The sequence below is a fragment of the Anser anser genome, assembly GCF_964211835.1.
Source record: "Anser anser genome assembly, chromosome: 4".
NCBI classification, from domain to species: domain Eukaryota; kingdom Metazoa; phylum Chordata; class Aves; order Anseriformes; family Anatidae; genus Anser; species Anser anser.
Window position 1 is genome coordinate 61,061,519 of NC_139724.1, and position 24,384 is coordinate 61,085,902.

At 34.6% G+C, this 24,384-nt stretch overlaps 1 protein-coding gene and 1 long non-coding RNA gene across 10 annotated transcripts in view; one reads left to right on the forward strand and one right to left on the reverse strand.

The window, feature by feature from the left end:
- The window catches only part of LOC310899140, a 38,804-nt gene extending 15,473 nt beyond the window's left edge, over window positions 1-23,331 (reverse strand). The window contains exon 1 of the long non-coding RNA XR_014584028.1: window positions 41-23,331. This is a non-coding gene — a long non-coding RNA (uncharacterized lncRNA). The remainder of the gene's footprint in view (window positions 1-40) is intronic.
- Window positions 1-24,384, forward strand: part of KCNIP4 (potassium voltage-gated channel interacting protein 4) — a 437,397-nt gene that overhangs the window by 273,141 nt on the left and 139,872 nt on the right. The window lies entirely within an intron of this gene.

Sequence of the window (24,384 nt, forward strand, 5' to 3'; positions counted from 1 at the left end):
ACATGAGTGAGAATCTATTAAACCAATGTTGAATACATACGGAAAAAGGTGCTGAAAACAAGAAATAACAATGCTGCAAGAAACGGAATGAAAGAAGGAAAGATTTGTGCCTTTTTTTCTCTATTAATCTAACTTTTGCTCATTTAATAATTCTTGTTTTATGAATGAATTTCTGGCAAAAAAAAAATGCATCTGTTGCTCAAAAAATAATTTCTTCCAGACTCTCTGAAACAAAAAATCTAGAGAACCAACAGGTATATTAATGGTCAGATCATAGGCACCTGCTTCCTAATTAATTGGGATTTCATCTCAGCTGCACCTGGGTTGGCAGGGTTTTGTTCTTATGTCTTCAGTGAGCCTGGATCTTTATGCAGGAGAAATGTGGTATTGGTAGTGCAGTGTGGTGTCTTGAAGCAGAAAATTGAAAAATATTGTCAAAATGGAAGGTAAGGAATCATTTGTGCTTAGAGGTGAGTTTACCAGTCTGTAGCTGGTAAGTAGATTGGACAGAGGGGTTGTTGATGGATACAGGTAGTGGTGAGTTGTCTGGAGGTGAAAGAAGCTTGAATTTTCACTACCTAAGGAAGGGATGAGACTAAGTCTTTCAAATCTAGTTGCTGAGTTAACATGCATTAGGTGGCTGTGGACTAGATTCCTGTGGGAAAGAAAATAAGTGATCTGTGTCACCTGCCAAAGGAAAGGCGTATTGCATATGGCTCAGCCATTTAGGCTGCAGTACTTAGTATGGGATCCCTCTAGTGCCATGAGCCCTGAGGAAGGATAGGATTGGTAATATTTTTCTCTTCAGTGCTTGGTTTTGGACTCCTGAGGTAAATTCAGACTCAGCTTAGCATACTTAACATTTAAATGATTATTGTGATGCTTTTGTTTTGTGTGAAGTTCAGAGGTGTCCTGGTGGATGCAATGACAACTGAATTTGTCTCAGAAACCTTCCCTGGTGCCAAAGTAAAGTGGATGCTGAAGGGAAACGTAAGCCTCAGGACATCAGGCTTGGAAAGAAACATTTTCAGAAATATAATCCAGGGAAGTAAGTTAGGCATTTTGTGGCATAGAGAATGTTTGGGGAGAAGAAAGCAAAACTAGCAAATAAGAAGAAAGGCTGTGCAGTGTATTGATGGTGGAGCTGCAAGAGGGGGAGGAGGAATAATTTAAGGTACTGCAGCTATGTCGGGAGGGAGGAGGGAGAGAAGCACTAGAAACATTCTGAGAATTTCTGTCTTTACCTGACTTTTACATGGAAGCTATTTTATTGTTTACCAGCTCTGGAGGGGAAAATTTAGTCTATTTAATGATATTTACAAATCTATATATGATGTTTCAATGTGGTAAAATGTCAGGTATTGTGTATAATCTTAGGCTGCTCTAATTAAATTTAAATCTGCTTAAAAGTGATTTAACTAGAGTGAATCAAGCCTTCTGCAATATTTGAATATCTGTTTTAAAATGGCTATGTTCTACATAATCTGTTTATAGTTTAAGTAGAAATTTGTGTTTTTAAGTTGCCATTTCAGCGGAGACATTATCTGGAAGTGTGTATTTTCTTGTAACTGGCAAGCAAAACATAGATGAACTGAAGATGATGCTTCAGAAGTATTTTAAATGCCTTTCCTGGCCTTACGAACACCATGGGTGTTACATGCAACTGGTCAGTTAGGAAAGTCACTATGTACTGGATTTGAACAATTTCTTGTCTGTCAGTGTTCACATACTTTATGGTAAAATTGCTTCAATCCTCTATACAGAATTGGATTTAGCCAAGGAGCAAATTCTTAGGGATCTTATATCTTGTCTAATGAAGAAGTAAAACTCTTTTGCCGGTATTATCAGATCAAAGGGCTAGACCCCCCCCCCAACACACACAGACACACACACACACACACACACACACACACACACACTTACTTTTCCTTTTTCTCAGCAAGAAAATGTGCAAAGTTGACTGTCAGGTGTATACCGAATTGTTGGCAGTGGATCTGAGATAGAGACCATCTGACTGAAAGAAACAGTCACAGTATTCCTAACTTTGAATTTTTAACTATATATGAAAGTCTTTGCTAGTGGAAAAAGTATACTTTGTGAAGAACAAAGAAAAGGCTTTTTTCATTTATATATGGAAGAAAAAAAAAAAGACTGATGACAATGTTGGGGATATTTCTATTGTGTCATATGCTATTTATTTTGTATGGAGTCTTAAAACCCTGTAAAAAGGTCTTGCTATAGTGGTAAGGTATATATCTAGCTGTCTGAAAATCTCCAGAGATGTTGCATGTTCATGGCAAAAAGTAAAAATAATTGCAGTGTATTATGGACTATGCTGAATTCTATATCATTTAACAGCTCAGGCTTCATTGTTAATTCACAGTAGTTTGTTGTTGATCTTGAGTAAGTTTCCATCCTCTTTCACATAATAAAAGCCTAAAAAGTGCTTATTTTCCATTTTACTTGAAAATCACTTTAAGATTAGACATGCTTCTTTTTTAAAGACTTCTTTGACATTCTAGATACACAGAGAATAATAGACTGCAACCCAAATATCCAAAAAATGGTGATTGGTAGTGTTGTTCAACCTCAAATGGCATCAAATTCAATACAGTTCATTTGCTAGTCATCTTAGTCATTTAACTCTATTATGTCCTGATTATACCAAGGTATTATTATTATATTATTTTTCTTATTGTTTTGCTGTAACTAGTTATTAAGAGCTTGGACAAACTATTACAAAACAAACAAACAAAAAAAACCCTAAGTATTCCAGAACTAATAATCTCTCAGAATTTCAAAATTCACATCATGTGCTATCAATGAAGGGTGTTGTGGTTCTGTAATTCTGTGCTCAGGTGTGCAACTCTTCTCTCATTCTCCTTCACAGTTAATGATTTCTGTGTAATCATGTTGTTTGACTAAAATCCCCAAATTATTAGTGAGGAAAATAATGTGCAGCATCCAAACTTAATGTTAGTTTTGGAGCTACATAGTGTCCTTAGGAAAAATTGGACAGTAACCCTGCTACATAATACTTGGAAAAATACAGATGTTATGTCGGAAATTGGAAGGATGCATATCAACTGGTAGACTTGTATGTGAGGGCAATGACGCATGCAGATGGGGAGGAGAAATGGTTCTCTTTTTTTCTGATCTCCCTCTCTTCCCCAGGCTCAGCTGGTATCAAAGGTACAGCTGTGTCTTGCTTCTGAATAAACCCATTTAATCTTCCTGGATATCCACAGAGGGCTAAGAATAATCTTGCTGTTTAGATTTGACTTTTTTTTTTTTTGGTCAAATACGCACAGTCCATCAAATACACACAAATCCATCAGTCATTAAAAATTAACATCTACTGAAGCAGTATGGTATCTTAAAGAATGTGGAAATAATTGAAAGAATAGTTGAAATAAATAGTTACAGCTGCAGAGATCTTAAAACTTACTAATATTTATTTTAACATTTAATGCATAGTTACAGACTGGATTAGGGTGGACAAAAAAAAAAGTCCTACAAAGATTTTGAGTTCTATAGAAATCATTCAGAATCTATAACAAGATGATGATTCTTTTTTTCTCTGAAAAACTCTGACTTTTTTTTCAGAATAATTATTACGCAAAGTTTATTCTGGTGAGGTATGTTGCCTTAAGGGTATATGGCTGAGGCCCTCCTATCGAGTCACAAGATTCAGAAAAGACCTCTTTGCTTTCTAAACTCCTCCTCAAAAAGGAGCCTAGGTGTAGCTGGAACCAGTCCCAGTCCACAGTTTGTCTAAAGGATTATGTCTATTGCCACTTACCAAATCTTGGCAGGGATCTCAAACATGCAAACGACGTTCACTGAGACAGTTTTGCAAAGATGGGTAATTTATTAAGGCAACAGATATAACAGATTTGGAATTGCCATTGGTAAATCTACTTACTGCAATGACTCAACTGGAGTTAACAGTTCAGTGCTTTAGTTATCAATATTTTTCTGGGTAACATCTGACAGAGTCAAAGGCAAGAGTCTTACCAACAGACATTACTGCTTGAGAAGGAGAGAAGTCCAGACCCATCAATCCATCTGATAACTGGGGTTCTCGTCCTCAAAATAGAGGTTTCTGAACACCCTATTTATACTTCTGGCAGGACTCAGTCATTTATTGTGCACTGATAGGCCTTGTTGAGAGCCAAATGCATTGTTTGGTCAAAAACAAAAGGGGAGGAGGGGGTGAGGCCAATGTTCTGTACAGAGACCGGTTGCTTTCCTGGCTTTACTTTAAACAACATAGGGCTGTGAGGCTTCTGCCTCACCCCCGACATCCACCATTTGCTGTGGTGGACGGGCCTATTGTCCAACCCCCCAACATCTGTTCCGTACTTTGGCCAGATGAGCAAGATATGCATGTTAATCAACTCACATTGCTGCTCAAGCTCCTCTCAGCAATTCTCTAATGATTAATGGTCATTCAGTATTTTGACACCAACAAGCCTGGCAATATTCCGCAAGGTATGGGTTGTTTTCCAAACCTTGATAATATATTCTGTGTAAAGAGTAACCTCTCTGTATGCTTTCACAGTTTTACATTTGTCTGTATTTGCTTACTCTTTGGCTCCTACAGCAACATAAATTTGCAGGCTTCCTTGAAAATTGGCATGCTTTAGTCATTTGGAATCAAAATGTAACTTAATGAAACCTTATATTTCCTCCAAGCTGTGATTAAAAAAGGAAGAGTGTGAGAAGAAAGTTTTCATATGAAACCTTTTTTTTTTTAATAGTCTGCTGCAAACTTCAGTTAGATAGAGGAGTCCATAGTACCTCCCTGATTTTATTTATTTTGTCCTATGACTTTTGTCATATATATTTATCACTCCCAACTGCAAAGCCTGATGGAAGAATTGACTTATTTTCTGACTCTTTATCTTCTCCCAGAGTGACAAGTTTGCATAGCTCTGTAGAGAAGACAGCTATTTTCTGTCACTACAACTCTTGCTCTATTTTAAGAGTGGAGTTCTAAAGGTCATAGCTGAACTTACTTACTCTCAGCATGACCATGGAATATATACTATTATTTTGGGCAAGTATATGTGAAGTTACAGAGATGTTTTTGTTTGTTCTTTCCTCAATCAAGTTTAACTGGAAGTCTGCTTTGCTATTGAAATTGAAAAGGAGAGAATAGCAACCTGGTGAACAGCATGATAAAGAATAATAATAACAAAGAAGCTGTATTTTGTTGATTCTCTTTTTGAGAGAGCAAAGACATAATATATATTGAAAATATAGTACAAAAACAACTTATCTCCATGCAGTATATAGACAGCCTAGATTCCCACGTGAGACCAGGAGAATCCAGACTTTTTTTTTGTTACTACCTAGGAATGCAATTTCTTTAATGTAGAGAACAACATATACTTTTATTCCACTTTCCTGTTCATAATGTACATTTTTCTGTATGAAACAGGTGGGATTTTTTTTTGAATTCTTCCAGCTTTCTTGCAACTTTGATTATTGAAGCTATAACTATACTTTTGTCTTCTTTAGAACATCAGAAATGTATGATTGGAGACAGTGTCAAGAAAGCCATATAGGACTCTTTTTTTCGTTTCAGTGCTGATGGACAGTGCTCATACAGTTAAGAACAACTGTTTTTCAGAACCTTCTATGCTCACAGTTTGTGTTTTCCCTATGCTAGATTAACCAAATAGATTACACTATGGGTTCTCAGTGCCTAAGTCTCTGTTATTAAAATATAAGCCAATTACTTCTTATACTGCCTTTGACATGGAAACCTCGTAATTTTTCATTCTTTTTATATTTCACATACTTTAATACAGTTCCCACATATCTTTCCCCTTTTATTCTCATTAAGTACAGCACCTTCTCACAGATCTTAGTTTCTAAGTTTAATAGTTTTCTAAGCAGTACTGCTGGTTAGATATTTCTTTCTTTCTTTTTTTTTTTTTTTCCCGTTAAATGTGTGATCTGCTTTTGCAGGATTTCTGTTGACACTGCATTCAAAGTGCTAAGTATAAAATGGTTTTATAAAAAATCTTTAGGTGAAACACTAAAGATTGGAAGTAACAGATTTTAAGAACATCTTTTCCTAAAAAGAGAGGCAATATTATACATTTTATTACATATATTCGTGTGCATGAAAATAAAAAGTTAGAAAACTAAGATTCAATATCCCATTATCAAAGCTAAAAAATCTGAGGAAAAAGTCATCCCAAATAATAGCAATATGCCCGCCAAGTTAATAAGGTAATGGTTAGCTTTTAATTTATTTTAATAATCATTCTCTCATAGGTATTTGCAAAAAACTTAAGAATATTGTTCAATATATCATAAAGGCATATATTTACAAGTTTCATTACATTTGTTTCCAGGAAATTTAGTCACTGATTATCCCAGTGACTGTACACTTTTCTCACTGTATACACCTAAGCTCCTCTGCCAGTCATACATAAGCCCTCCTTTCTGAACCCAAGCAAAGCTGCAAAACCTACTCTCTCAACAGAATGTAATGCTCAAACTTCTGTAAAATGTGATCTACAGTGGATTCATCTTCAAAATATAGTTTAAAAAAGTAAGTATTATAATAACTTACTTTAGTAGCTTTTTATGTATGTAATTTAAAATAATTTATATCGGAGGAGATCTTTTATATCTGTTGCCTATATTATGCTGCATGATCTAAAATGCATAGAGTAAACATGTTCTGACTACCAGAATCAGTGACAAACTTGAGCTTCTTAGTAATTTTTTTTTCTGTCATTTGAAGAGCTAGGGAGAGACTGCTATGGATAAGGGTCCTATCTGTCCTCTGTTTCTGTGTGTATAATCCCATTGCTTTTTATGTGCTAGTTTTATTCCTTGTCTGACCATATGCTAAACAAATTCTCTTCAGTAACCTGTAAAAAACTACCTTGGCATAGAAAATGATTTTTCCCCCTTTATGTTGATAGTTAAATAAGTTTACCATGCAATCAGGTAGGTAACAGGTCTACTAAAAGGGAACATGCAGGGTCACAAGGTGAGAAGAGGAGGAGGAATGGAATTACCCTTTCTGCAGCAGTGAACCACTTAATCAGCTCTCTTTGCAATGTAGATAGACTCCAATTAGTGTATTGAATTTGGATGTCAAATTTGTCATGACAACTAAACTAGGCAGACTTAATACTGTTCTATAGCTCTGTAGTGTATTTTCATTCAATCTTATTTTTGACATGGCATATCTATTCCTGACTATAAGGAGGGAGTCTTTTGTATTTCAAAAATTGCTTAAGCCCTAGATATATATATATATTTTTTTCATAATTCCAAGGGAGAAGATCAGAGTAGAAAGATAAACCAAAGTGGGAGCTGGCTATCTATTCACTGTTCTCTTTCATAAGGAGTTTGAAACTGGTAGAAGAGACCACCAATATGCATATTTGGTGGCAACATAAAATTAAGAAGCACAAGGAAGCAGTTAAAAACAAAGAGGGTAGACTGAGATTACAAATATTACCAGACTGCAAGTGTTCTGTCTTTTTCCATAAGTGCATACTAGTTTTCACAGGAAACAAATTTGTCTCTTCTGCTTTTTCAAATTATTTTTAAAGAATCTCTAAAATCACTTTTTGAACTTTTCTGTACTAACAACATGACAGAAAAAGCTAGTAGGGATTTCAAAGAAATGTTTTTTTACTACTTTATGTTTTTTATTTAAGGATAGAATGAATAAAATCATAAAATGTTGATTCCATTACATGATACATAATGGAATGTTATAAAAATGCTCACATTATAAAGAGTTCCCACATAGTGGCAAATAAGATTTTGCCTCACTTCAATAGATTTAGCACAGGTAATAAATTTGCAGAGAGAGAAAATTGCAAAGAAAATAATTTACAACAAATAAACCTAAAAATATAACCTAAGTTGCATGTCAGCAGTTCAGGGCTGACCTAGGTTATGCAGGTTATTTCTTCTGCTTCCTTATATCAAGTTATTTGAGCAGTCTACATTTGGAATATAGCTCTTTGCTTTGGATGTGCATTATTATTATATTTAACAGTAGGATGAGTATATCAAATTTGTGTCAATAGTTCTTAAATTTCCAGTTGACTATAACCTCTCAATGATATGCTCGTTTCTTTCTCAAGGCAATCCATTGCAAGATTAGTAAAGAAAATTTCAGTGTTTTTTTTTTTCTCCAAGTTTTTCACCCACCCTATTGTGCACACATAATTAATATAAATGGTTGTTGAATACAAAATAGTCCTGGTTTTAACTTTGCTTTGATTAAAGAGTATTGGGGGGTATTGTAGGTATTAACATCAACAGTTCATCTCACTTTGAAACCAGTCTCTGTGAGTGGCCTGGTAATGATAAAAGCAGTTATGAAAGAACATAAAGATCATGTTACTGATGCTTCCCCAGTGTACCAGTCCCAAACGCTGTGTATCTTGGGGACCTCAGAAGTCTTTTCTCTGCTTTTAACTTGTCTGGAGGGATTTTTTTTTTTCCTTTTGTTCTTTGTCTTGTAGATTTTTTTTTAAATCTGAAAAATTGTCATTTAGCAAGGATCTCCACATCATAACCATGTAATTAATGCACAAAGAAGATGAATTTTGTTTTAAACTTTTTACTGACTTAACACAGAAAGCTTCATAACCAGTTTCACAGGCTTCACTAGTCATCAAGCACACTGAGTGCTTAATTTCAAAAGTGTGTGAAAACAAATTAAAATTTGAGATGTTTTACTTGACAAAGCTCCACATGAAACTGGTGGCTCTAATTTTCCATGTTTTGTCACTTTTTCTATTTCTTAAAAAAAAAAAATCAACAACAATAAAAAAATAAAAATAAAAATAAAATAAAAAGACACCACAACTTACTGCTGATGATGTATCTTTGATTCCCAACCCAACGTGTTTCCAATGGGAAGGATGTTCATTTGAAAAAATATCTAGAAGAAGCAATTGTTCTATGAACTTATTTTAAAAGTACTTATTTGCACAAAGCCCACGCTATATAACTGCCAGGAGTATAAGTCCACCATCAATTTCTGACAAGTATTATAATCACTATAATGAAATGTAAGTTTTAGGTATATATTATTCTTTAGAATGATATACATACAGTCTGTTACCAGTATTGGAAACTAAGCTTGCTCACTAGGGGGTTACAAACTGCCAAGAAATTATTTCTTTAAAACTGTGCTTAGAGGTCTTTGTTCTGACAGTTCTTTACTTTTAATGAGCACAGAAGATTCTAGGGAAAAGCCAACAGTTTCAAACGCTGCCTTTTGAGTCTCCAAGTGCTCTCCACAGTCTAGGTCGTAAAGAAATAACATATTTCATGTTCAGAGAAAATGTCTAGAATGTTTTTGTTTGTTTTCTTAAAAGTCATAGGCATTGCAGACAGTGCAAACACGCAATAGCTAAAACGGCTATTTATAATGCAACTTTTCTTGAAAAATGAAGTAAAGTGTAGGAAAATAATTTTCTATGTATTCCACTTTACTGGATATTTTAATTCCTGCTTTGAAGATGCTGTACAAAATGTTTTTAAAGCTACCCTTTAGGAAGACACATCTTTTGCATAATGTTTGGGTAGCAAGTCTGATGTGACCTCTGCTGTATTCTGCTTTTGTAATCCTTTCTGTTTTCTTCTGCTTTCTACAATGCTTTTTGTCTACATACATATCTCACCATGACTGAGCTTTGCAGGGATATGTCTGTCAAAGTTAGAAGTAGGTGACCTCCAGGGCTGTGCTGCTGAAAATCTTTACTGTGGACTCTGTTATGCTGGGGGGGGAGAGGGGAAGAAAAGTGTTTTTTCACTTAGGAAGTAATCTGTGCCTGGGATTGCCTGCTCTGGCAAAACTGAAGCTTCGCAGCTGTCTGTCTGTGGCTTGGTTAGCAGCACTTTGTCAGCACTGCTGCATGAGCAAAACTGTTTTGGTAGATCAAGTCTACCATCTAATTGTAAGTTCTGGACTGAATATCATATCTATATTGTTCTTTCCCCCTGTTTGCCTAAACATAGATTTTTTAATTTTTTTTTTTCCTCAGTTGTCCCTGTAAAATTTACCTCTCACTGCCACTAATGTTCCAGAGATCAAACACTGAGAATGTGAACTAGATGAAATGGTATCTTTTAATACACTCTCCTATTTAAACTACTACCTTACTGGTGATGAATGGCAGAAGTCAAGACTCCAGTGAGAATGGGGTCCTTACCCAGAGTAACACATTCAACATTGCTGCAAAGTTAAATTTTGATGATGTCCTGTGGCTAGTTGTTTTTTTCTGACAGTACAAAAATGAGGCAGCCTTTGAGGAAACTGAGAAGTAAATAGTACTTGCTATGCGGTTAACCTTGGGCTTATTCAGAACTACTGTAACTCATACGTGCGTCAGGGCAGGGGGCCATCACGCCTGCCACGTGGATCATTTAGTGTTTTCTTTTGGGTGAAATGTCTCCCCTGATACAGCAAAATCTGTAAAAATACAGGAAAATAATTTATGTTGCACCTTGAATACATCTCTGAAACCTCACTGGCAGGCATCTGAAAGTCATTAATTGTCATGAAGGTTAAAGGACGGTTATTGGATTCTGATATATAGAACTGCAAGAGTAGTTCATTTGTCGCTCCAGGCAAGGTCCTTGTACATATTTTGTGTTACTGTGTAGAAGGGGAAGCAAAAAGAAAATAATCACTCCTGAGCAGAAATTTGACGAGGAAGTGCTGAAGTACTAAGCTGGAATAGTTATTTTTGGTGCTTTAAGACCAGTTAAATCAATTTTGCAGCTTGTCCTGGGAAAGTTCTTGAGCGACAGAACTAGAAAGGGTATTTGGGTTCTTCACCACTAGGCCAGAATTGCTGTTCCAGCTAGAGTATCATTTGAAATTCTAGTTCAGAGGAAAAAAAAAAATCATCCTTCAGCTTTCAGATTGTGAATTAAGGTTATGTAATTTATTCTTCAGATGAGCCAAAGATTGATTTGATAATGTATTTTGTTAATTTGGGATGTAAAATAAATATTTTTAATGTATTGATTTATCAAGTAATTCTCCCTTTGTGACCTGGTATTATTCAATTTTGATTAGTTTGTAATAATTTTTATAGTAGCTTTGTTTAATGTTGATATTTGCTCATTTATTAATTCTCAGAAAATGCATTAAGACAAAACTGATTTATTACTGCTGCTTGCACGATAGGTCAGTAACTTTAAGAATTTAACACAGTAAATTGAAGAAAATTCTAATTGACCTCAAAAGGTTCAATTGGATTGTTTTTTGGATTGGATTGTTTTAACAAGAAAATAACAATGAAAGATCAACACCTCCCTTTAGCCTCTTCCCGCTTGTAAATAAGACATTTTAATTTAACTGAAGTTAAGGATATAATAAAATCAGATATACTCCCGAGCAAAATTTCTGTAGTGTTGTATGCAAAAATCTTCGACTTGATAGAGAAATCTTCTCAACTCTTTGATTCATCTAAAATCTTAGCCTCCATACAGCTATGATTCGAGTTCAATTAACTTTTTTTTTATGTCTCTGTGCAACTCTTTTATCGACTCATTCAAAGTATTCAAGAGATTAGTGGGGTATAATTTTTTACGTCACAGAAATATCCTAGTTTAACCTTATTCAGAGATGATTGTCTGACCTCCTTACTACCTTACACAGTCCACAAAATTTCTCTTGTAAGTCTTGCATGCTTTGTCTTTGGGCTTAATAACTCTACAACAGTAAGAATTCCTGAAGGGAAAGGATTTTACTTGTCTTAATTTTTAACCTCACTAATTCATTTTTTTGCAGGTAAGTAACTAGTCTTTCTGAAAACGTTTGGATACTTAGCTATAACATTTCCCACTCTCCCTTTACTTTCCTATACTGTAGTTTCTATCATACTTTAATGTTTTCTTCCTGGTGGTGAGCTCTGTTAGCTAACGGAACCATATTTATGAGCGTGTTATGAGTCACTGTCAAGTTCATGCATAGTTTATGGTCTAAGTTTTTTGGAATGTTGCAAACAGAGTAATACCTTAGACATAACTTAATTTACAAGTATTCAGCTGTCTGAATCATGGTACATATTAATGATAAAACAGAGTAAAATCAATGTGTTTCCCTTATCATAACCCATTTTTTTCTTGATGTTTGAGTTGTTTCAGACTGATGTGTTTACTTACTAGAATTTGCTCCTGAATGGGAAGCATCACCCTCCGATGTGTTCGGTTTTATCCTTTCTCATCTGTTCTTTGTCATCCATTTTCATGTGCTATGCTATGATGAGCATTGGTATTATGGGATGTCATACACTGTGTTTGTATGGTGACAAGACTTGTGCAGTATGACATATTAAAAATGTGGTGCCTGCAAATAATGTTTGACTTTAAAACTGGAAAATACAGTTAAAAAAAATAATGGGGGAGAGAGGGGCACAATTATACTTTACTTTTAGTAACAAAATACTTTTTTTTCTGATTTTTCTTTTTATAAGAGTTAGATTAGGTTCTGCCAGTCCCTGCTTCCCAGTTTTCACAAACTATATGAAAACCTGTAAAAAAAAAAAAAATATATTATTCTTACTATTCCACAATTTAAAAGTATGTAGCCACATCTGATTTTGTTCATGCATTTGTTTGATCACCAAACATGGGAAAAGGAAAGGAAAAGAATTTATATATATAAATTTATATATATGTAAATAACTAGACTAGTTGAAATGCAAACATAAAATTCCTGTCAATACTATAGGATTTAGAGAGGATTTAATACTCTATATATTTTCTACCTATTCTTGCTATCTTGCTGTTTTATTCTCTTCTGTGAATGTCTCCTGTCTTTAGTTCTGTTTCTGTTTTTTGTTTATTTTTTTAATGATTCCCCTAAAATGTCCTATTCTGGTTTCCATTCTCTTGATATAACACTTCCCATCTATGAGTGCTTAATTAAAGTACTAATTCCTTCTCTAATGTATGTATTATTAGCTGTGATCTTGCATAAAATATTTTTTCTTGGCTTTCCCATGTGTTTTTCAGTGGTCACTTTCTTAGTCTCATATTTCATTTATCTGATTATTTGAAGTTCATTTACAGGACTGTTTTCTTTCTCAAGGGAAAAGGTTTAATTTATGACTTCTACATCACATACTGAAAATATGGCTTGTTTTATTGCCATCAATCTAAAGAGTACCTACTGCATCCAAATCAGCTGTAGGAGCAGTAAATTTTGCAAAGTGATCTTCCTTGGTTACTTACTGTTAAATGGTCCTTTTAACATCAGTCTTTAAAAACTAATAATAATCCATTTTTTTTTTTTTACCTTTTGTAATGACAGTTTATTTTCTAATTATTGGGGGGAAAAAAAAAACAACTTATATCTAAAGACACTAACACAGCTTTCCAAACGACAGCAGCTTTCCATTGGTATCTGTAGCTATAATACGTATATCAGTATCAGTCTGAGGGAAGATTAAACGGGGAACTATGAGTCTTGCACTGACTGAGGCCCGCCTGTTTTTTTCCTTAGCTTAATGGACATTAAATATCATTTGGGATAGAATTTTTTTTTCTTTCACCTGCTCAGAACTTGGAGGAAAATACCAAGAATACCCGCAAATATCACCTGCCTTAATGAGCTATTGTATATTTTAAGGACTTGTAAAAAGGTAGGGAAAAAATAACAGTTAATAGTTCTAGCAAAACCACCTAAGGGTTGCAATAAAATATATATATTTAAAAATCAGAGCCAACACAAGACTAAGATCGATACGGATATGGACTGATTAATAGCGTACACAAAACAAACAAACAAAAAAACAGGTCCCCTTGAAGTGCTACCTCTCTTCATTTTAAATTGTCTTAATTATTGATCCCAATAGATTTGCTGTTTTTGTATCCCTTTATCGTAAGGGAACACTGATATATCCATTCCATTTTTGGAATCTGAGACAATACATTCATATCTTCCTCTGGTGTTAGTTCACAAATAACTGCTGTTTAGTAACTTGAAAAAGTTTCCATTTGCCCTTCACAAGTCAGTGAGCTGTAAACACTGAAGTAATTGAGCCACCCACATTCTGGTCTGCAGGTGATATGAGTGATGTATTTTATTAGCATTTAATTAAGTTGCAAATGTTATGCTGAACTGAATTTCTGGCATAAGCTGAATAACTGGATTAACCAACACACTTGTTTAAAAGCAGTAAATTTAAAGATTTTTGAGTAATCTAGAAAAATACACTCCTCAGCTCTTGAAGCTATACTCTGCTGCTTCAAAAATTAAAAAAATAAATCTTTATCCCTTAACAAATGCTGCAATTTGTGGCTTATGCAATATTAACTTCACACCTTCCTAGTTTAGGTTAATGGCATTTGATTATAACAATGAAGATTAAGTGGATCTCATTCATTCTGTAGTAGTAAAGAGATAATATTCACTTGGAACAACAGCAATTGACTAAAATTTATATTTGAAATTATTGCAGTGAGATTCAAGAAGGTATAATACTTTCAGGTTATTAAAAAGTTGATTCTATTTCAGTTTGGGGAACGCTGAAGGATTTGCCTTATTCGTATTTTCTTATTTGGATACATGCCTTGGGAAGTCTAACAATACAAGAGCTATTTTATATGACTTTGTTTAGAACTGAGTATTTCCAATTAGAATTTATAGTTTTCAATAGAAAATGCAGACTGCTGCAGAGAATGCCATGGCCAACTTGAAAGAGTATTCTAAAGGGCAATGGGAGGCTGAAGGGCTCCAGCATCGCACTGTGTGGTTAAGGGATGTCATGAAGAAATGTGGAAAAATGCAAGTTTTCTGGCTGAAGAACAATGACGAGTTAAAAGACCATGTGTGTGTGCATGTGTAACACTGTGTTTCCATCTAGACTTTTTTCTTTTGTAAGAATAGGAACCAAAACCAAAAAGTGTTTGCTTTGGGGAAGCAAACAACTTCAACTGCCTTCTTGCAGCTTTGCTAAGCTGAAAACCTGTACTTGGTTGGTTTCTGTAAGTATTGTTTCCAAAATGTTAAATATTTGTGGATGTTTTTTTTTATCAGGATGAAGCCCTACTGAGTATTTTCTCTATTTGTTTTCTTTTTCTCTGTTCGGTTCTGTTCTATAGAAAGTGCATAGCTACAGAGTCAATATTTGAAAATGGCTCTGAAAATGCGGAAATTACAATTTCTCGTACTTAAGTGGTTTTAAAAATTGTAGTGTTTAATTTCATAGTGAATTCTCTGGATAACTGGAACAATTTTTTTCATCTGAGTATTCATGAGTTGTACAGTCACGTGACTTGTAAATGGTATTAATGAGGACTACTAGATAGCCTGTACATGTGCAAACAAAGGTCTAGTATTTTAAAGTGCTTTCCCTTTATTTATTCTAAAATGAAATCCCTTTTAAAGCAGTCTGATTGTTAGACCTGAATGCTTAGCACTTCTGAGAACAACTAGCTCCTTAATGCTGTCTGTATTTGGCGAAGAGAATTTTGAGTAACTCCAAAACCTTTCCAGAAAAGAAGTTTTAAATCATAGTAGTGTGCAAATCTATACTACATGGTAGAATACTAGGGGGATATGAAGTTTTTTTTTTTTTTTCTTCAGTAAAGCTATTGTAATTATTATGTGCTTTCAGGCTCCAATCACAAGATTGCTGATTGTGCTTGGGAATAGATTTAAAATTCCAGATTGCACTGTGGCAACCCAGCAGTCACTGGTTTTAAATAAATACCAATATGTGAAAGAAGCACAATAAATGCTGACAGAAGCTAGGTTAATTTGTTTGCAGCTTAGTTACATATTTGAGATTACCTCTTTCTAAGAAATCCAGGATCTAACTGAAATCTGTTCATTTTCTGAAAAGTTAAAGTACAGTAGGGGGGTGGAGTGAGGAAAAATGTGCTTTTTTTCTCAGACCTTTCTAGAGCAGGCCAGCTCTGATATTAAGGAGCAATCATAATCTGATTCAACATCTGTTGAGGACAAAGGAGAGATGCACGACAGTTTAATGGACCCAGGGTTGGGTTGGAACAAGATGGCTATTATGTCTCCAGACTCATTCATTCTGATTTGATTAGTGTGATTTTGTTGTTGTGTGTGTTTAAAACTGGATGGTTATCAATTAATAACTACATTTAGATCTGCTAGCTTCAAAAAGATTGTTGAAAAGCTATTAGAGAGTAATAATTGTTAAGCTCTATTGTCATATAATTATGAAGGCAGTGGCAAACTGAAACACATTTTGCTTTCTGAATAAATTTCTATAAGATTATATTTGCTGTTCTTGTGTGAGCAGTTGTTACAGCAACTATTGCTAACTGTAGCTAGTCGTTGATATTTTGTTTAGTTCAGTAGCCTGAAAATATGGGAATTCATGAAAATATTATTTACCTTAAATTCTATGTCCTATTATACATCATCTTAACTGCTTACTGCAGTAAGAGCTTTTCTCACTGTATAAAATAATTTCTCTAGAAATGGCCATAAAACTGAATATCACATGTAAACCCTCCTTCATGATGGTGTTAGATCATATATTTTAAGACAAATCAAGAAAGAACATATCATGAAGCAACCAGTAAGCATTTAGAAACAGAATTGGCATCTAAACTTCAAAACCTAATATTTTATTAGGTAGTTTGGTAACACTTTTTTTCTATATGTTCCTTCCCATTTTTTGAAGTTGCTTTAAGGCTCAGAAGGAAAAGTATGTTAGCACTTGATCTTTTCAAGGAATTGTTATTTATGTGTTAACAACAAGCTTTTTAGTACACTCCACAGCTAGTGCTAAAAAGGTTTCAATATATTCAAATAGGCAGGGAACTCTGAAAATTACAAAATCCATTTTAATTATTGTGTTATAAAATGGGAATTATTAACTGGGTTACAACCAGCAATTTCTGTGCTTATAATTCTTTTCAAAAACTCAGGAACGTGACCTGAGCGAAACAGAAGAGAGGAGGAAGATTTGGGAAATGCAGTAGATGGAGGTCTTAAGTACCTGTTATTATTGCTGGTGAACAAAAGGGACAGAGTTCCATAAAAGGGATGCAACACTGGGTACTAAAGTCTGCTCATCTACACAGAAATGGTTCTGAGTCATCTGGAGTAGTTTGATAGAGTAAGAGACGTCACAAACTTTAGATCTTTTAGTATTGGAACAGGAATAAAGTAAGGGATGGGAGGAAAACATCACAGAATTGAAGGGGTTGGAAGGGACCTCAAAAGATCATCGGGTTCAACCCCCCTGCCAAAGCAGGTTCCTTAGAGCAGGCTGCCCAGGTAGGTGTCCAGATGGGCCTTGAATATCTCCAGAAAAGGAGACTCCACAACCTCCCTGGGCAGCCTGTTCCAGTGCTCCGTCACCCTCACTGTGAAGAAGTTCTTTTGCATGTTGGTGCAGAACTTCCTGTGCTCTATCTTGTGGCCATTAAAAAATCAAAGCAACAGATGACATTCTGTCAGTATACACTTTTCCAGTACTTTCAGTAAAGGGCAAAAAGAGATGGGCAGCTGTCACAGTTGTTTTGGATCTCCAGATTTTCAGTTCCAAGGGAATACAGTCTTGGACTACAATGCTGTATTCATGTGAAGTGACATCCAAGTTTATATTATAAATGAAAACCTAATCATGAAACACTTTTGAGGGAAGTATCTTGAAATACACTCCATTAGTTAAAGAAAATTGTTGGTTTTTTTTTTTTTCTTCTGCTTCTCTCTAGTGTTATCTTCTTTTGTGGCTCTACTATATATCTTTTTGTCTTATAAAGACCTTTTTACTTCAGCAACCTGTTTTCCATAGGCATGCCAATCTGTCTTTTAATCTGCTGCACTAGGAACAGTTACAGAACTGCCAGAAGTGACAGCAGTTCTTTTAATTGTGCTTCTCAAATTATGTACTGTTTACCCTATACAGCTTCACAAAGTAGAAAACTCAATAAGGATCGGGGTTTGTTGAAATACTTCATCTAGTATGTGTTTACCTTCTCACTTACAACTATATAGGAAAATGATATCTAGGTTACATTTACAGATTACCATAAATGCTACGTTGAAATTTTAGTGACCATAACTTATAAATTTCTCTATGTGGAAATGTATTCTTCTCCTAACAGTGTCATCATTCTTCTCATGCTTTTTACTGACTGTAACAAGGCTCTTAAGAACATGCAATCAGACAGAATCAATAAGCTCTGCTTGAAGGTTTGCTGCTACGTGGTGGCAGAATGCTGATTTATTTAGCTAAACTCTAAGTGCCACATGTGGCTGGATGTTTTTCTTGCATGGAAAACAAAATTTGCACCGGGCCAGATGGTAAGTCAGCAGCAACCTGGTATACCTGTATAGAGTACTTGAGGGAAGAAGCACTTTCTCCTTTGCATAGCTCATTAAATTACTATTTTATGCAGGAGATGAAATTGCTGGGAGTAATGGTTTCTACCAAAAAAAAAAAAGTGAATGTGTATAGTCATGCCTCACAGCAAACTTTAATGTACTATGAACAAGAAAGGAGTCAGCAAAGTTCAGATGAACACTGTATTGCATGTCATTCCCTGAACTGCTCATTGAATGGAATGACTGTGTTGTACCTTACATCTAAGCTGCTTGAAAAAAAGTCTTTGCTGTTCTCACAAGTAAATGACAGAAACTGAAATGCTTAAATGTACAAATGCTAAACAAAAGTGATTATTCTCTGTTATGGTTAACCAGCAATTTTAAAATGGTATTGTGCTTTAAATGTGGTTAGTTGCTTTGCCTGCTGCTTTATTGCTTCAACATAAAAACATCCAAGAGGCAAAAGCTCCAATTCAAATATCTGGGTTCATAGAAACAACAAAAAATCTTCCAATAAAATTTTAAACCTCAATCAATATAATTCTACAGAAAAATGAGTTCTTTTAATGCAGGAGTCTTTTGTGGCTTGTCCTTTTTGGTTTTGCCAGTAAATTAGGTTGTTTTTGTTGTTGTTGTTGTTGTTTTCCCCTTCATCAATGAAATATCATGTATTCCAATTTTGATGTTGTTCCAAAACATGGTTCAATAAGATCTGCTGAGGATTACTGAGGCTCCATCTGTTCTCAACATGAGTAGGCGATACTACAGATGATAGTGAGCAGATGTATCCCAACTATTACAGTCATGCTCAAAAACAGTGAAATATTGTATTGAAAAAGCAAAAACATTTTAGTTTTACACAGCTTTCTCCTATGTTTGCCAGACTCTATCTATATCTGATTATCAGGTATCTGAAAACGATTTTACCTCTTAGCAGTCTCTGAAGTCTATTTTTTCTTGAAATTAATGTTGTGCACAGCCCAAGACAGAAGTCCAAATTTCACATCCAATCCTGTATATGTGATATCTTACCTATGAATTTATGCTCACACTTTTTCTTCTGCCGTAATAAATTTTTACAGGTTTTCTGTATTTTGGATTGATTTTTTTATCTCAAGTGCAGAAAGAACCAACACACCAGCCAGACAACCTAAAACTTCCTATTTGTCACTGCATTGGATGCTCTGAAGTTCTTTGAGTGCAGGAGGGGTTTGAATGCAGGTCTCTCTTAGAGGAATGTCTTCAGATGCACCAATACAGACTGAGAGGAGAGATAGGGTCCGCTCTAGTTTCAAAAATGTAGCACCACAGTCTTTATGAGAACAGATTATGTTGCAAAAGTCAAAAAGTACCTTTAACATTTCAAATACATGTATGATATTTGTGTCGGGATTTCATTTGTCTTTACATGTATTAAACATCTCAAAATTGAGGTGAATTTGAAACGCATGCTGGCATAGCCAGCATGGCTGGAGTGTGAGTGACCCAGTAGTTGTGAGCACAGGCATGCAAATCTTGTCCACTCCTTTCCCTGTGGTCCCAAGATGGGGAAGCCACAGTGCCTGGCATGCACTCGAGCACACAAGACTGGTTTGTTTGCTGTTGAGAGATGAATTCAAAGTGGTGCAGGTGTAATGAATGATCTAGGGCCACAGGGGAGACAAAGCCTCTCATACAAGAGGAGACTGAAAGAAGCTGATCCCTTTAGTATAGCAAAACAGAAAGCAGGAGCAAGATACGATCGAGGGGAAGAAAAAATAGTATATAAAGTAAATGGTAAAGTTGGCACAAGTGACAGGTTAAGCTAAGTGTGAGTCAGTGAGACAGTTCTCCAATAAGAGCAGGAAGAGTGATTCTTGATGAGTGGGATTTAATATAGTTTTTAATATTAATAAACTTCACATTCAGTATGATCATGTAATTAATTTTGACTTTTTTTCTGAAGCTTTATTCTGAAGTTCAGGATATAAATGTTCACAAAAAAAAAATAGTAGTCTGATGCTTTACAAACCTTAACTTTGATTTTATATAAAATACTAACTAGTAGCAGATCTCAGTCTGTAGGCATGTCGACTGTGGTCATTGTCTGAGTAATCATGCTTCCCTATTTCTTTTTAGTGTTATTTTAGCCTAGAAATGAGGGAAATATGAGAAGTGTTATTATTTTATAAAGGAATTAACTACATTATGTCCTTTCACCTTGATCATTATGAACACATCCTTAAAGTGAGCTGTTGTGGCCAACCCAGCACCAAGAAAGTCAAAGCTGTGGCATCCCTTCCAACCCAAGCTAATCAAAAATTCTATCTATGGAATATCTGGCCCTTTTTTTCTAAGAACCTGGATCTTACAAGAGACAGTGGTGATTTGTAGCGCCACATTGTAAGATCCAATCATTTAAGTCATTAATTTCTTTCGTTATGATATTATAACACTGGTAACTGCTTATTTCCTTCAGTGTAATTTAGATAAGTATGTCAGTAGTTGGTCTCCTCTTGCTTTAATCTGTTTTTAACTCTTTGAGACTTTTGAAATCAACTTTAAAGACATAACAATAATATAAAAAAAAAAAACTCCATTCCAAACTTAACACTTTAAATGCTTTTTATTTACTTATTTATTCTCAGTAGGTACTTTTTCTTGATTTTTTTTATACAAAGATCTAACTTTGTAAAATACATTTTATTTTTTTAAGTTTGATCATGACTTCCTTCCAGTTTTACATTTGAATAAAAACCACACAACTTTAGGCATATGCATGGGCTTGTAAATACCAAAATTTAATTGTCTAATTCTGCAGACTTCTAAATAATCTATTACTGTTCCAACTGAACACTTGAGTAGAACCTTAGCTTTATTTAAAATAAAGAAATATACAACATAAAGAAATTGGAGAGTCTTAGCATGTTCAAAAGTTAAGATTGTACTGAAATTCATTTTTTTCAGTGTACTGTGGGGTTTAACTCAGTTGGAACCACCTTTTCTTGAATGATGTATTTCTTATTGTTTACTTGATAGCGTTTAAGCTGAATGATAAAACTGCAGCATCAATATACTTTTTTCTAAACTTGTAAAAGAAATGTTTTCTGACATTAAAGGAAAACTTTTTTTTTCTTTCTAATAATTATATTAGAGCTAGGAACAGTTACAAGTTCTAAACAGGTGCTGTAGGTAATATTATATGGATAGTAAAGAAAATGTACTGGAACAGACTTTGAAACAGTGATTGCAAAGCATTATTATGACCTTCAGATGATATTTTGAAGGAGAAACATCTCTTCTTAGTTGAGATAAAGAAGACAAGTAAATGCAATTATTTTATACTGCTATTTAAAAACTCTTTAGTCATTAAGAGTTTTTATATAAGTGTATATATCTTACAACTCTGTGATTATTATTCCTTTCTCAAAATTTGGATAAATTGTATTAAGATGCTTTAATGTTTGAGTGTGTATGTATATGTATGTGTGTATAGAGAGAGATTTGTCTTAACTGCAGTTTTGCATCATTTATCTTGCAGTCTTAGGAGAAAAAAGCCACTTGAAGAGTGTGAGTGTCCCGTTATATAAATAGTGTTCACAAGTAGATGGCATCTATAGATCTGATTCTTTTATGGTGTTATTTATAGCTTCAGTGACCAGTCAAGCCACTTCTAAATGCAAATAATATTTTTGAATTTGTGACTGTATCCCATGCTTACACAAGCTGTACTATATATTTACTAGTTAATGTAAGAATGAGGACAAGACCTGGAGCTCCAACCTTCTCTTGGGAAACACAGTGAAAATCCAAGAATTTATGTACATCGTCAAAAGATTTGATTTTGCTTGTTGGATTTATCAGTTTTATAGAATCTGTGTACGTTTTCCTTATTCACATGACGTTAGGAGTGCACTATGAATTAAAGGAGCAGAACAGCACAGGTAGGAACAGCACATCGTTTCCTCTCCTCCTCCTCCACTCCCCCCCTCCCCCCCCAATATTGGCAAAAAACCTTATTCACTTATTCAACCTGAAAATTGTCTTGGCTATTTTTGTGAAAGTACCTTTTTAAAAAAATATATATCATTCACTGTGCTCTTACTGGTTTGCTTAGCAAAAGCAAAAACAAGGGTCTTAGCATTACTGATTAGAAATAGTCATATACATTCACACATCTGGAAATTAATAGGTACAGATAAGCAATATAGTGTAAAGGAGGCTATGTAAAAATTATTTGGAAATTTGTAGACAAAAATGTGGGACAGGAAGCTACCATTCCAAGACCATAAGTCTTTAATATGCTGTTCTGGGAGTTCTGAAATGAGTCAATAAACCAAAACCAAGAATAGAAATGATTAAAACTGATATTTTAACAAAAAATGTTTCTAGCTGTTATTAGGAAGAATCATATTAGTAACCAGGTAAGATGATTAGAACGCATGGAATCCATGAAAGACTGACTTAAATGTTTTGCAATATAATGGACATTCGTTTCTATATCTCTTTTCAGACAATTCAAATAATTCAAAACCAATAAAGGTTATTTTGTTGTTGTTGAAAGAATGAGAGAGATTTGCTTTCATTGTGTTGCATTAAATTCCAGTTTAACGTGTTTGTTCTTGTTTCACTACTGAAATGGCCTGTAGAAATTACTGGAAAAATAGAATTTCCAAAGGAAGGAATGGAATTTCAACTGGATTCTGTTTTGGTATGATAACAGATAGTGGCTATGGTTTTGTAGTTACAAAGGTACAACAACTCTTCTTTGACCTACTGTTTCTTACCTGTGGGTTTCTTCACAGTTATCATCTCTGCAAATGTCTACAGAAGAAACATTGTTAGAAAAAATCTGATTCTCATAGTAAAAATCAGGAGGTGTGAGTACTTTAGTCCCATTGAATGCAGTAAAGAGATTACGCTTGCGAAAATAACTCTGGAAGACAGGAAATCACTTCTGTTTTTATTAAACTAGAGTGGACAAGTGAGAGAATGAAGCAGCACAGGAACCTTTGAAGGTAATGAGCTTGTATTCCTCCTTTTTTCCCTGCTGGATGGCAAACACTTCAAAACAGTGGACAACAAAATTACATTTATTTAATAGCTCTAACAAATGAAGGAAAATACTTTCCTACAGTAGTTCTTAAGTTCTTACTTTCTAATGTTGATGTTAGTAATTTATGTTTGTCAAATATTGATGACTTGGGCGAGGAGCAACTAGGGAGTTATTTTTACGTGCATTGAGAACTTTCCCTTTGCATTTCATCTTAAGATTATGTAATAACTATAATTAGCTGGCAGTTCTTGTAGTGTTGCCAAATATATAAATGTGTTGTCTCATGAACGTGCTGTTGATTCCAGTCTGTTTTGGTCAGGACAGCTTTTAATATTAGTTTCAGTCACATACTTGACTTATTAAGTAGCAAATTACATCATCTTGTTACTTTCTGGAATAAGAATTATCTTGCACGTACATCTTAAGCCTTTACAAGTACTTTAAATACAATCAAACACTTGGTCCTGCTACTCTATTATGATCTTGTAATGTAGATGATCTGTGAAGATCATTGTAAGACATGTGAATGAGACAGTTGTAATTAAATTAAAATCTGTGATTTTCTTTGAAAATTAGAAGTTCTTTGTAACAAAAAGTGCATCTTGACCTATCCCTTTATGTAGGCTGAAAGAAAAAAAAAAAGGCAGATTAATAGTGGTTCTTAAAAAATTTAGAAGTGCAGAACACTTTGTACCGAAGCATTCTATGAAATTATTTGGATAGATGCTTGATCCTGCAGCTCATCAGTTCAGGCAGCAATATGTCTGCATTGTGCTCTCCAAGCAGCTTTTAAAAGTCTACCAATGCATCCAGGAATAAGATTCATCCTCCAGTTCTGTGCTTGTGTTCTTTTCTGTCTTGGGGTAGACAAGATTGTAAGGCTATCTGAAAGTGTGCATGAACCTGAAGTACTATATCAAGAAACTTATAATTTGGGTTGGTGGACAATGAGAAGGCTTTTTAAAAATAAAAAGAAACAACATCAACAGAACACATTTTGCATTTGGATGACCAG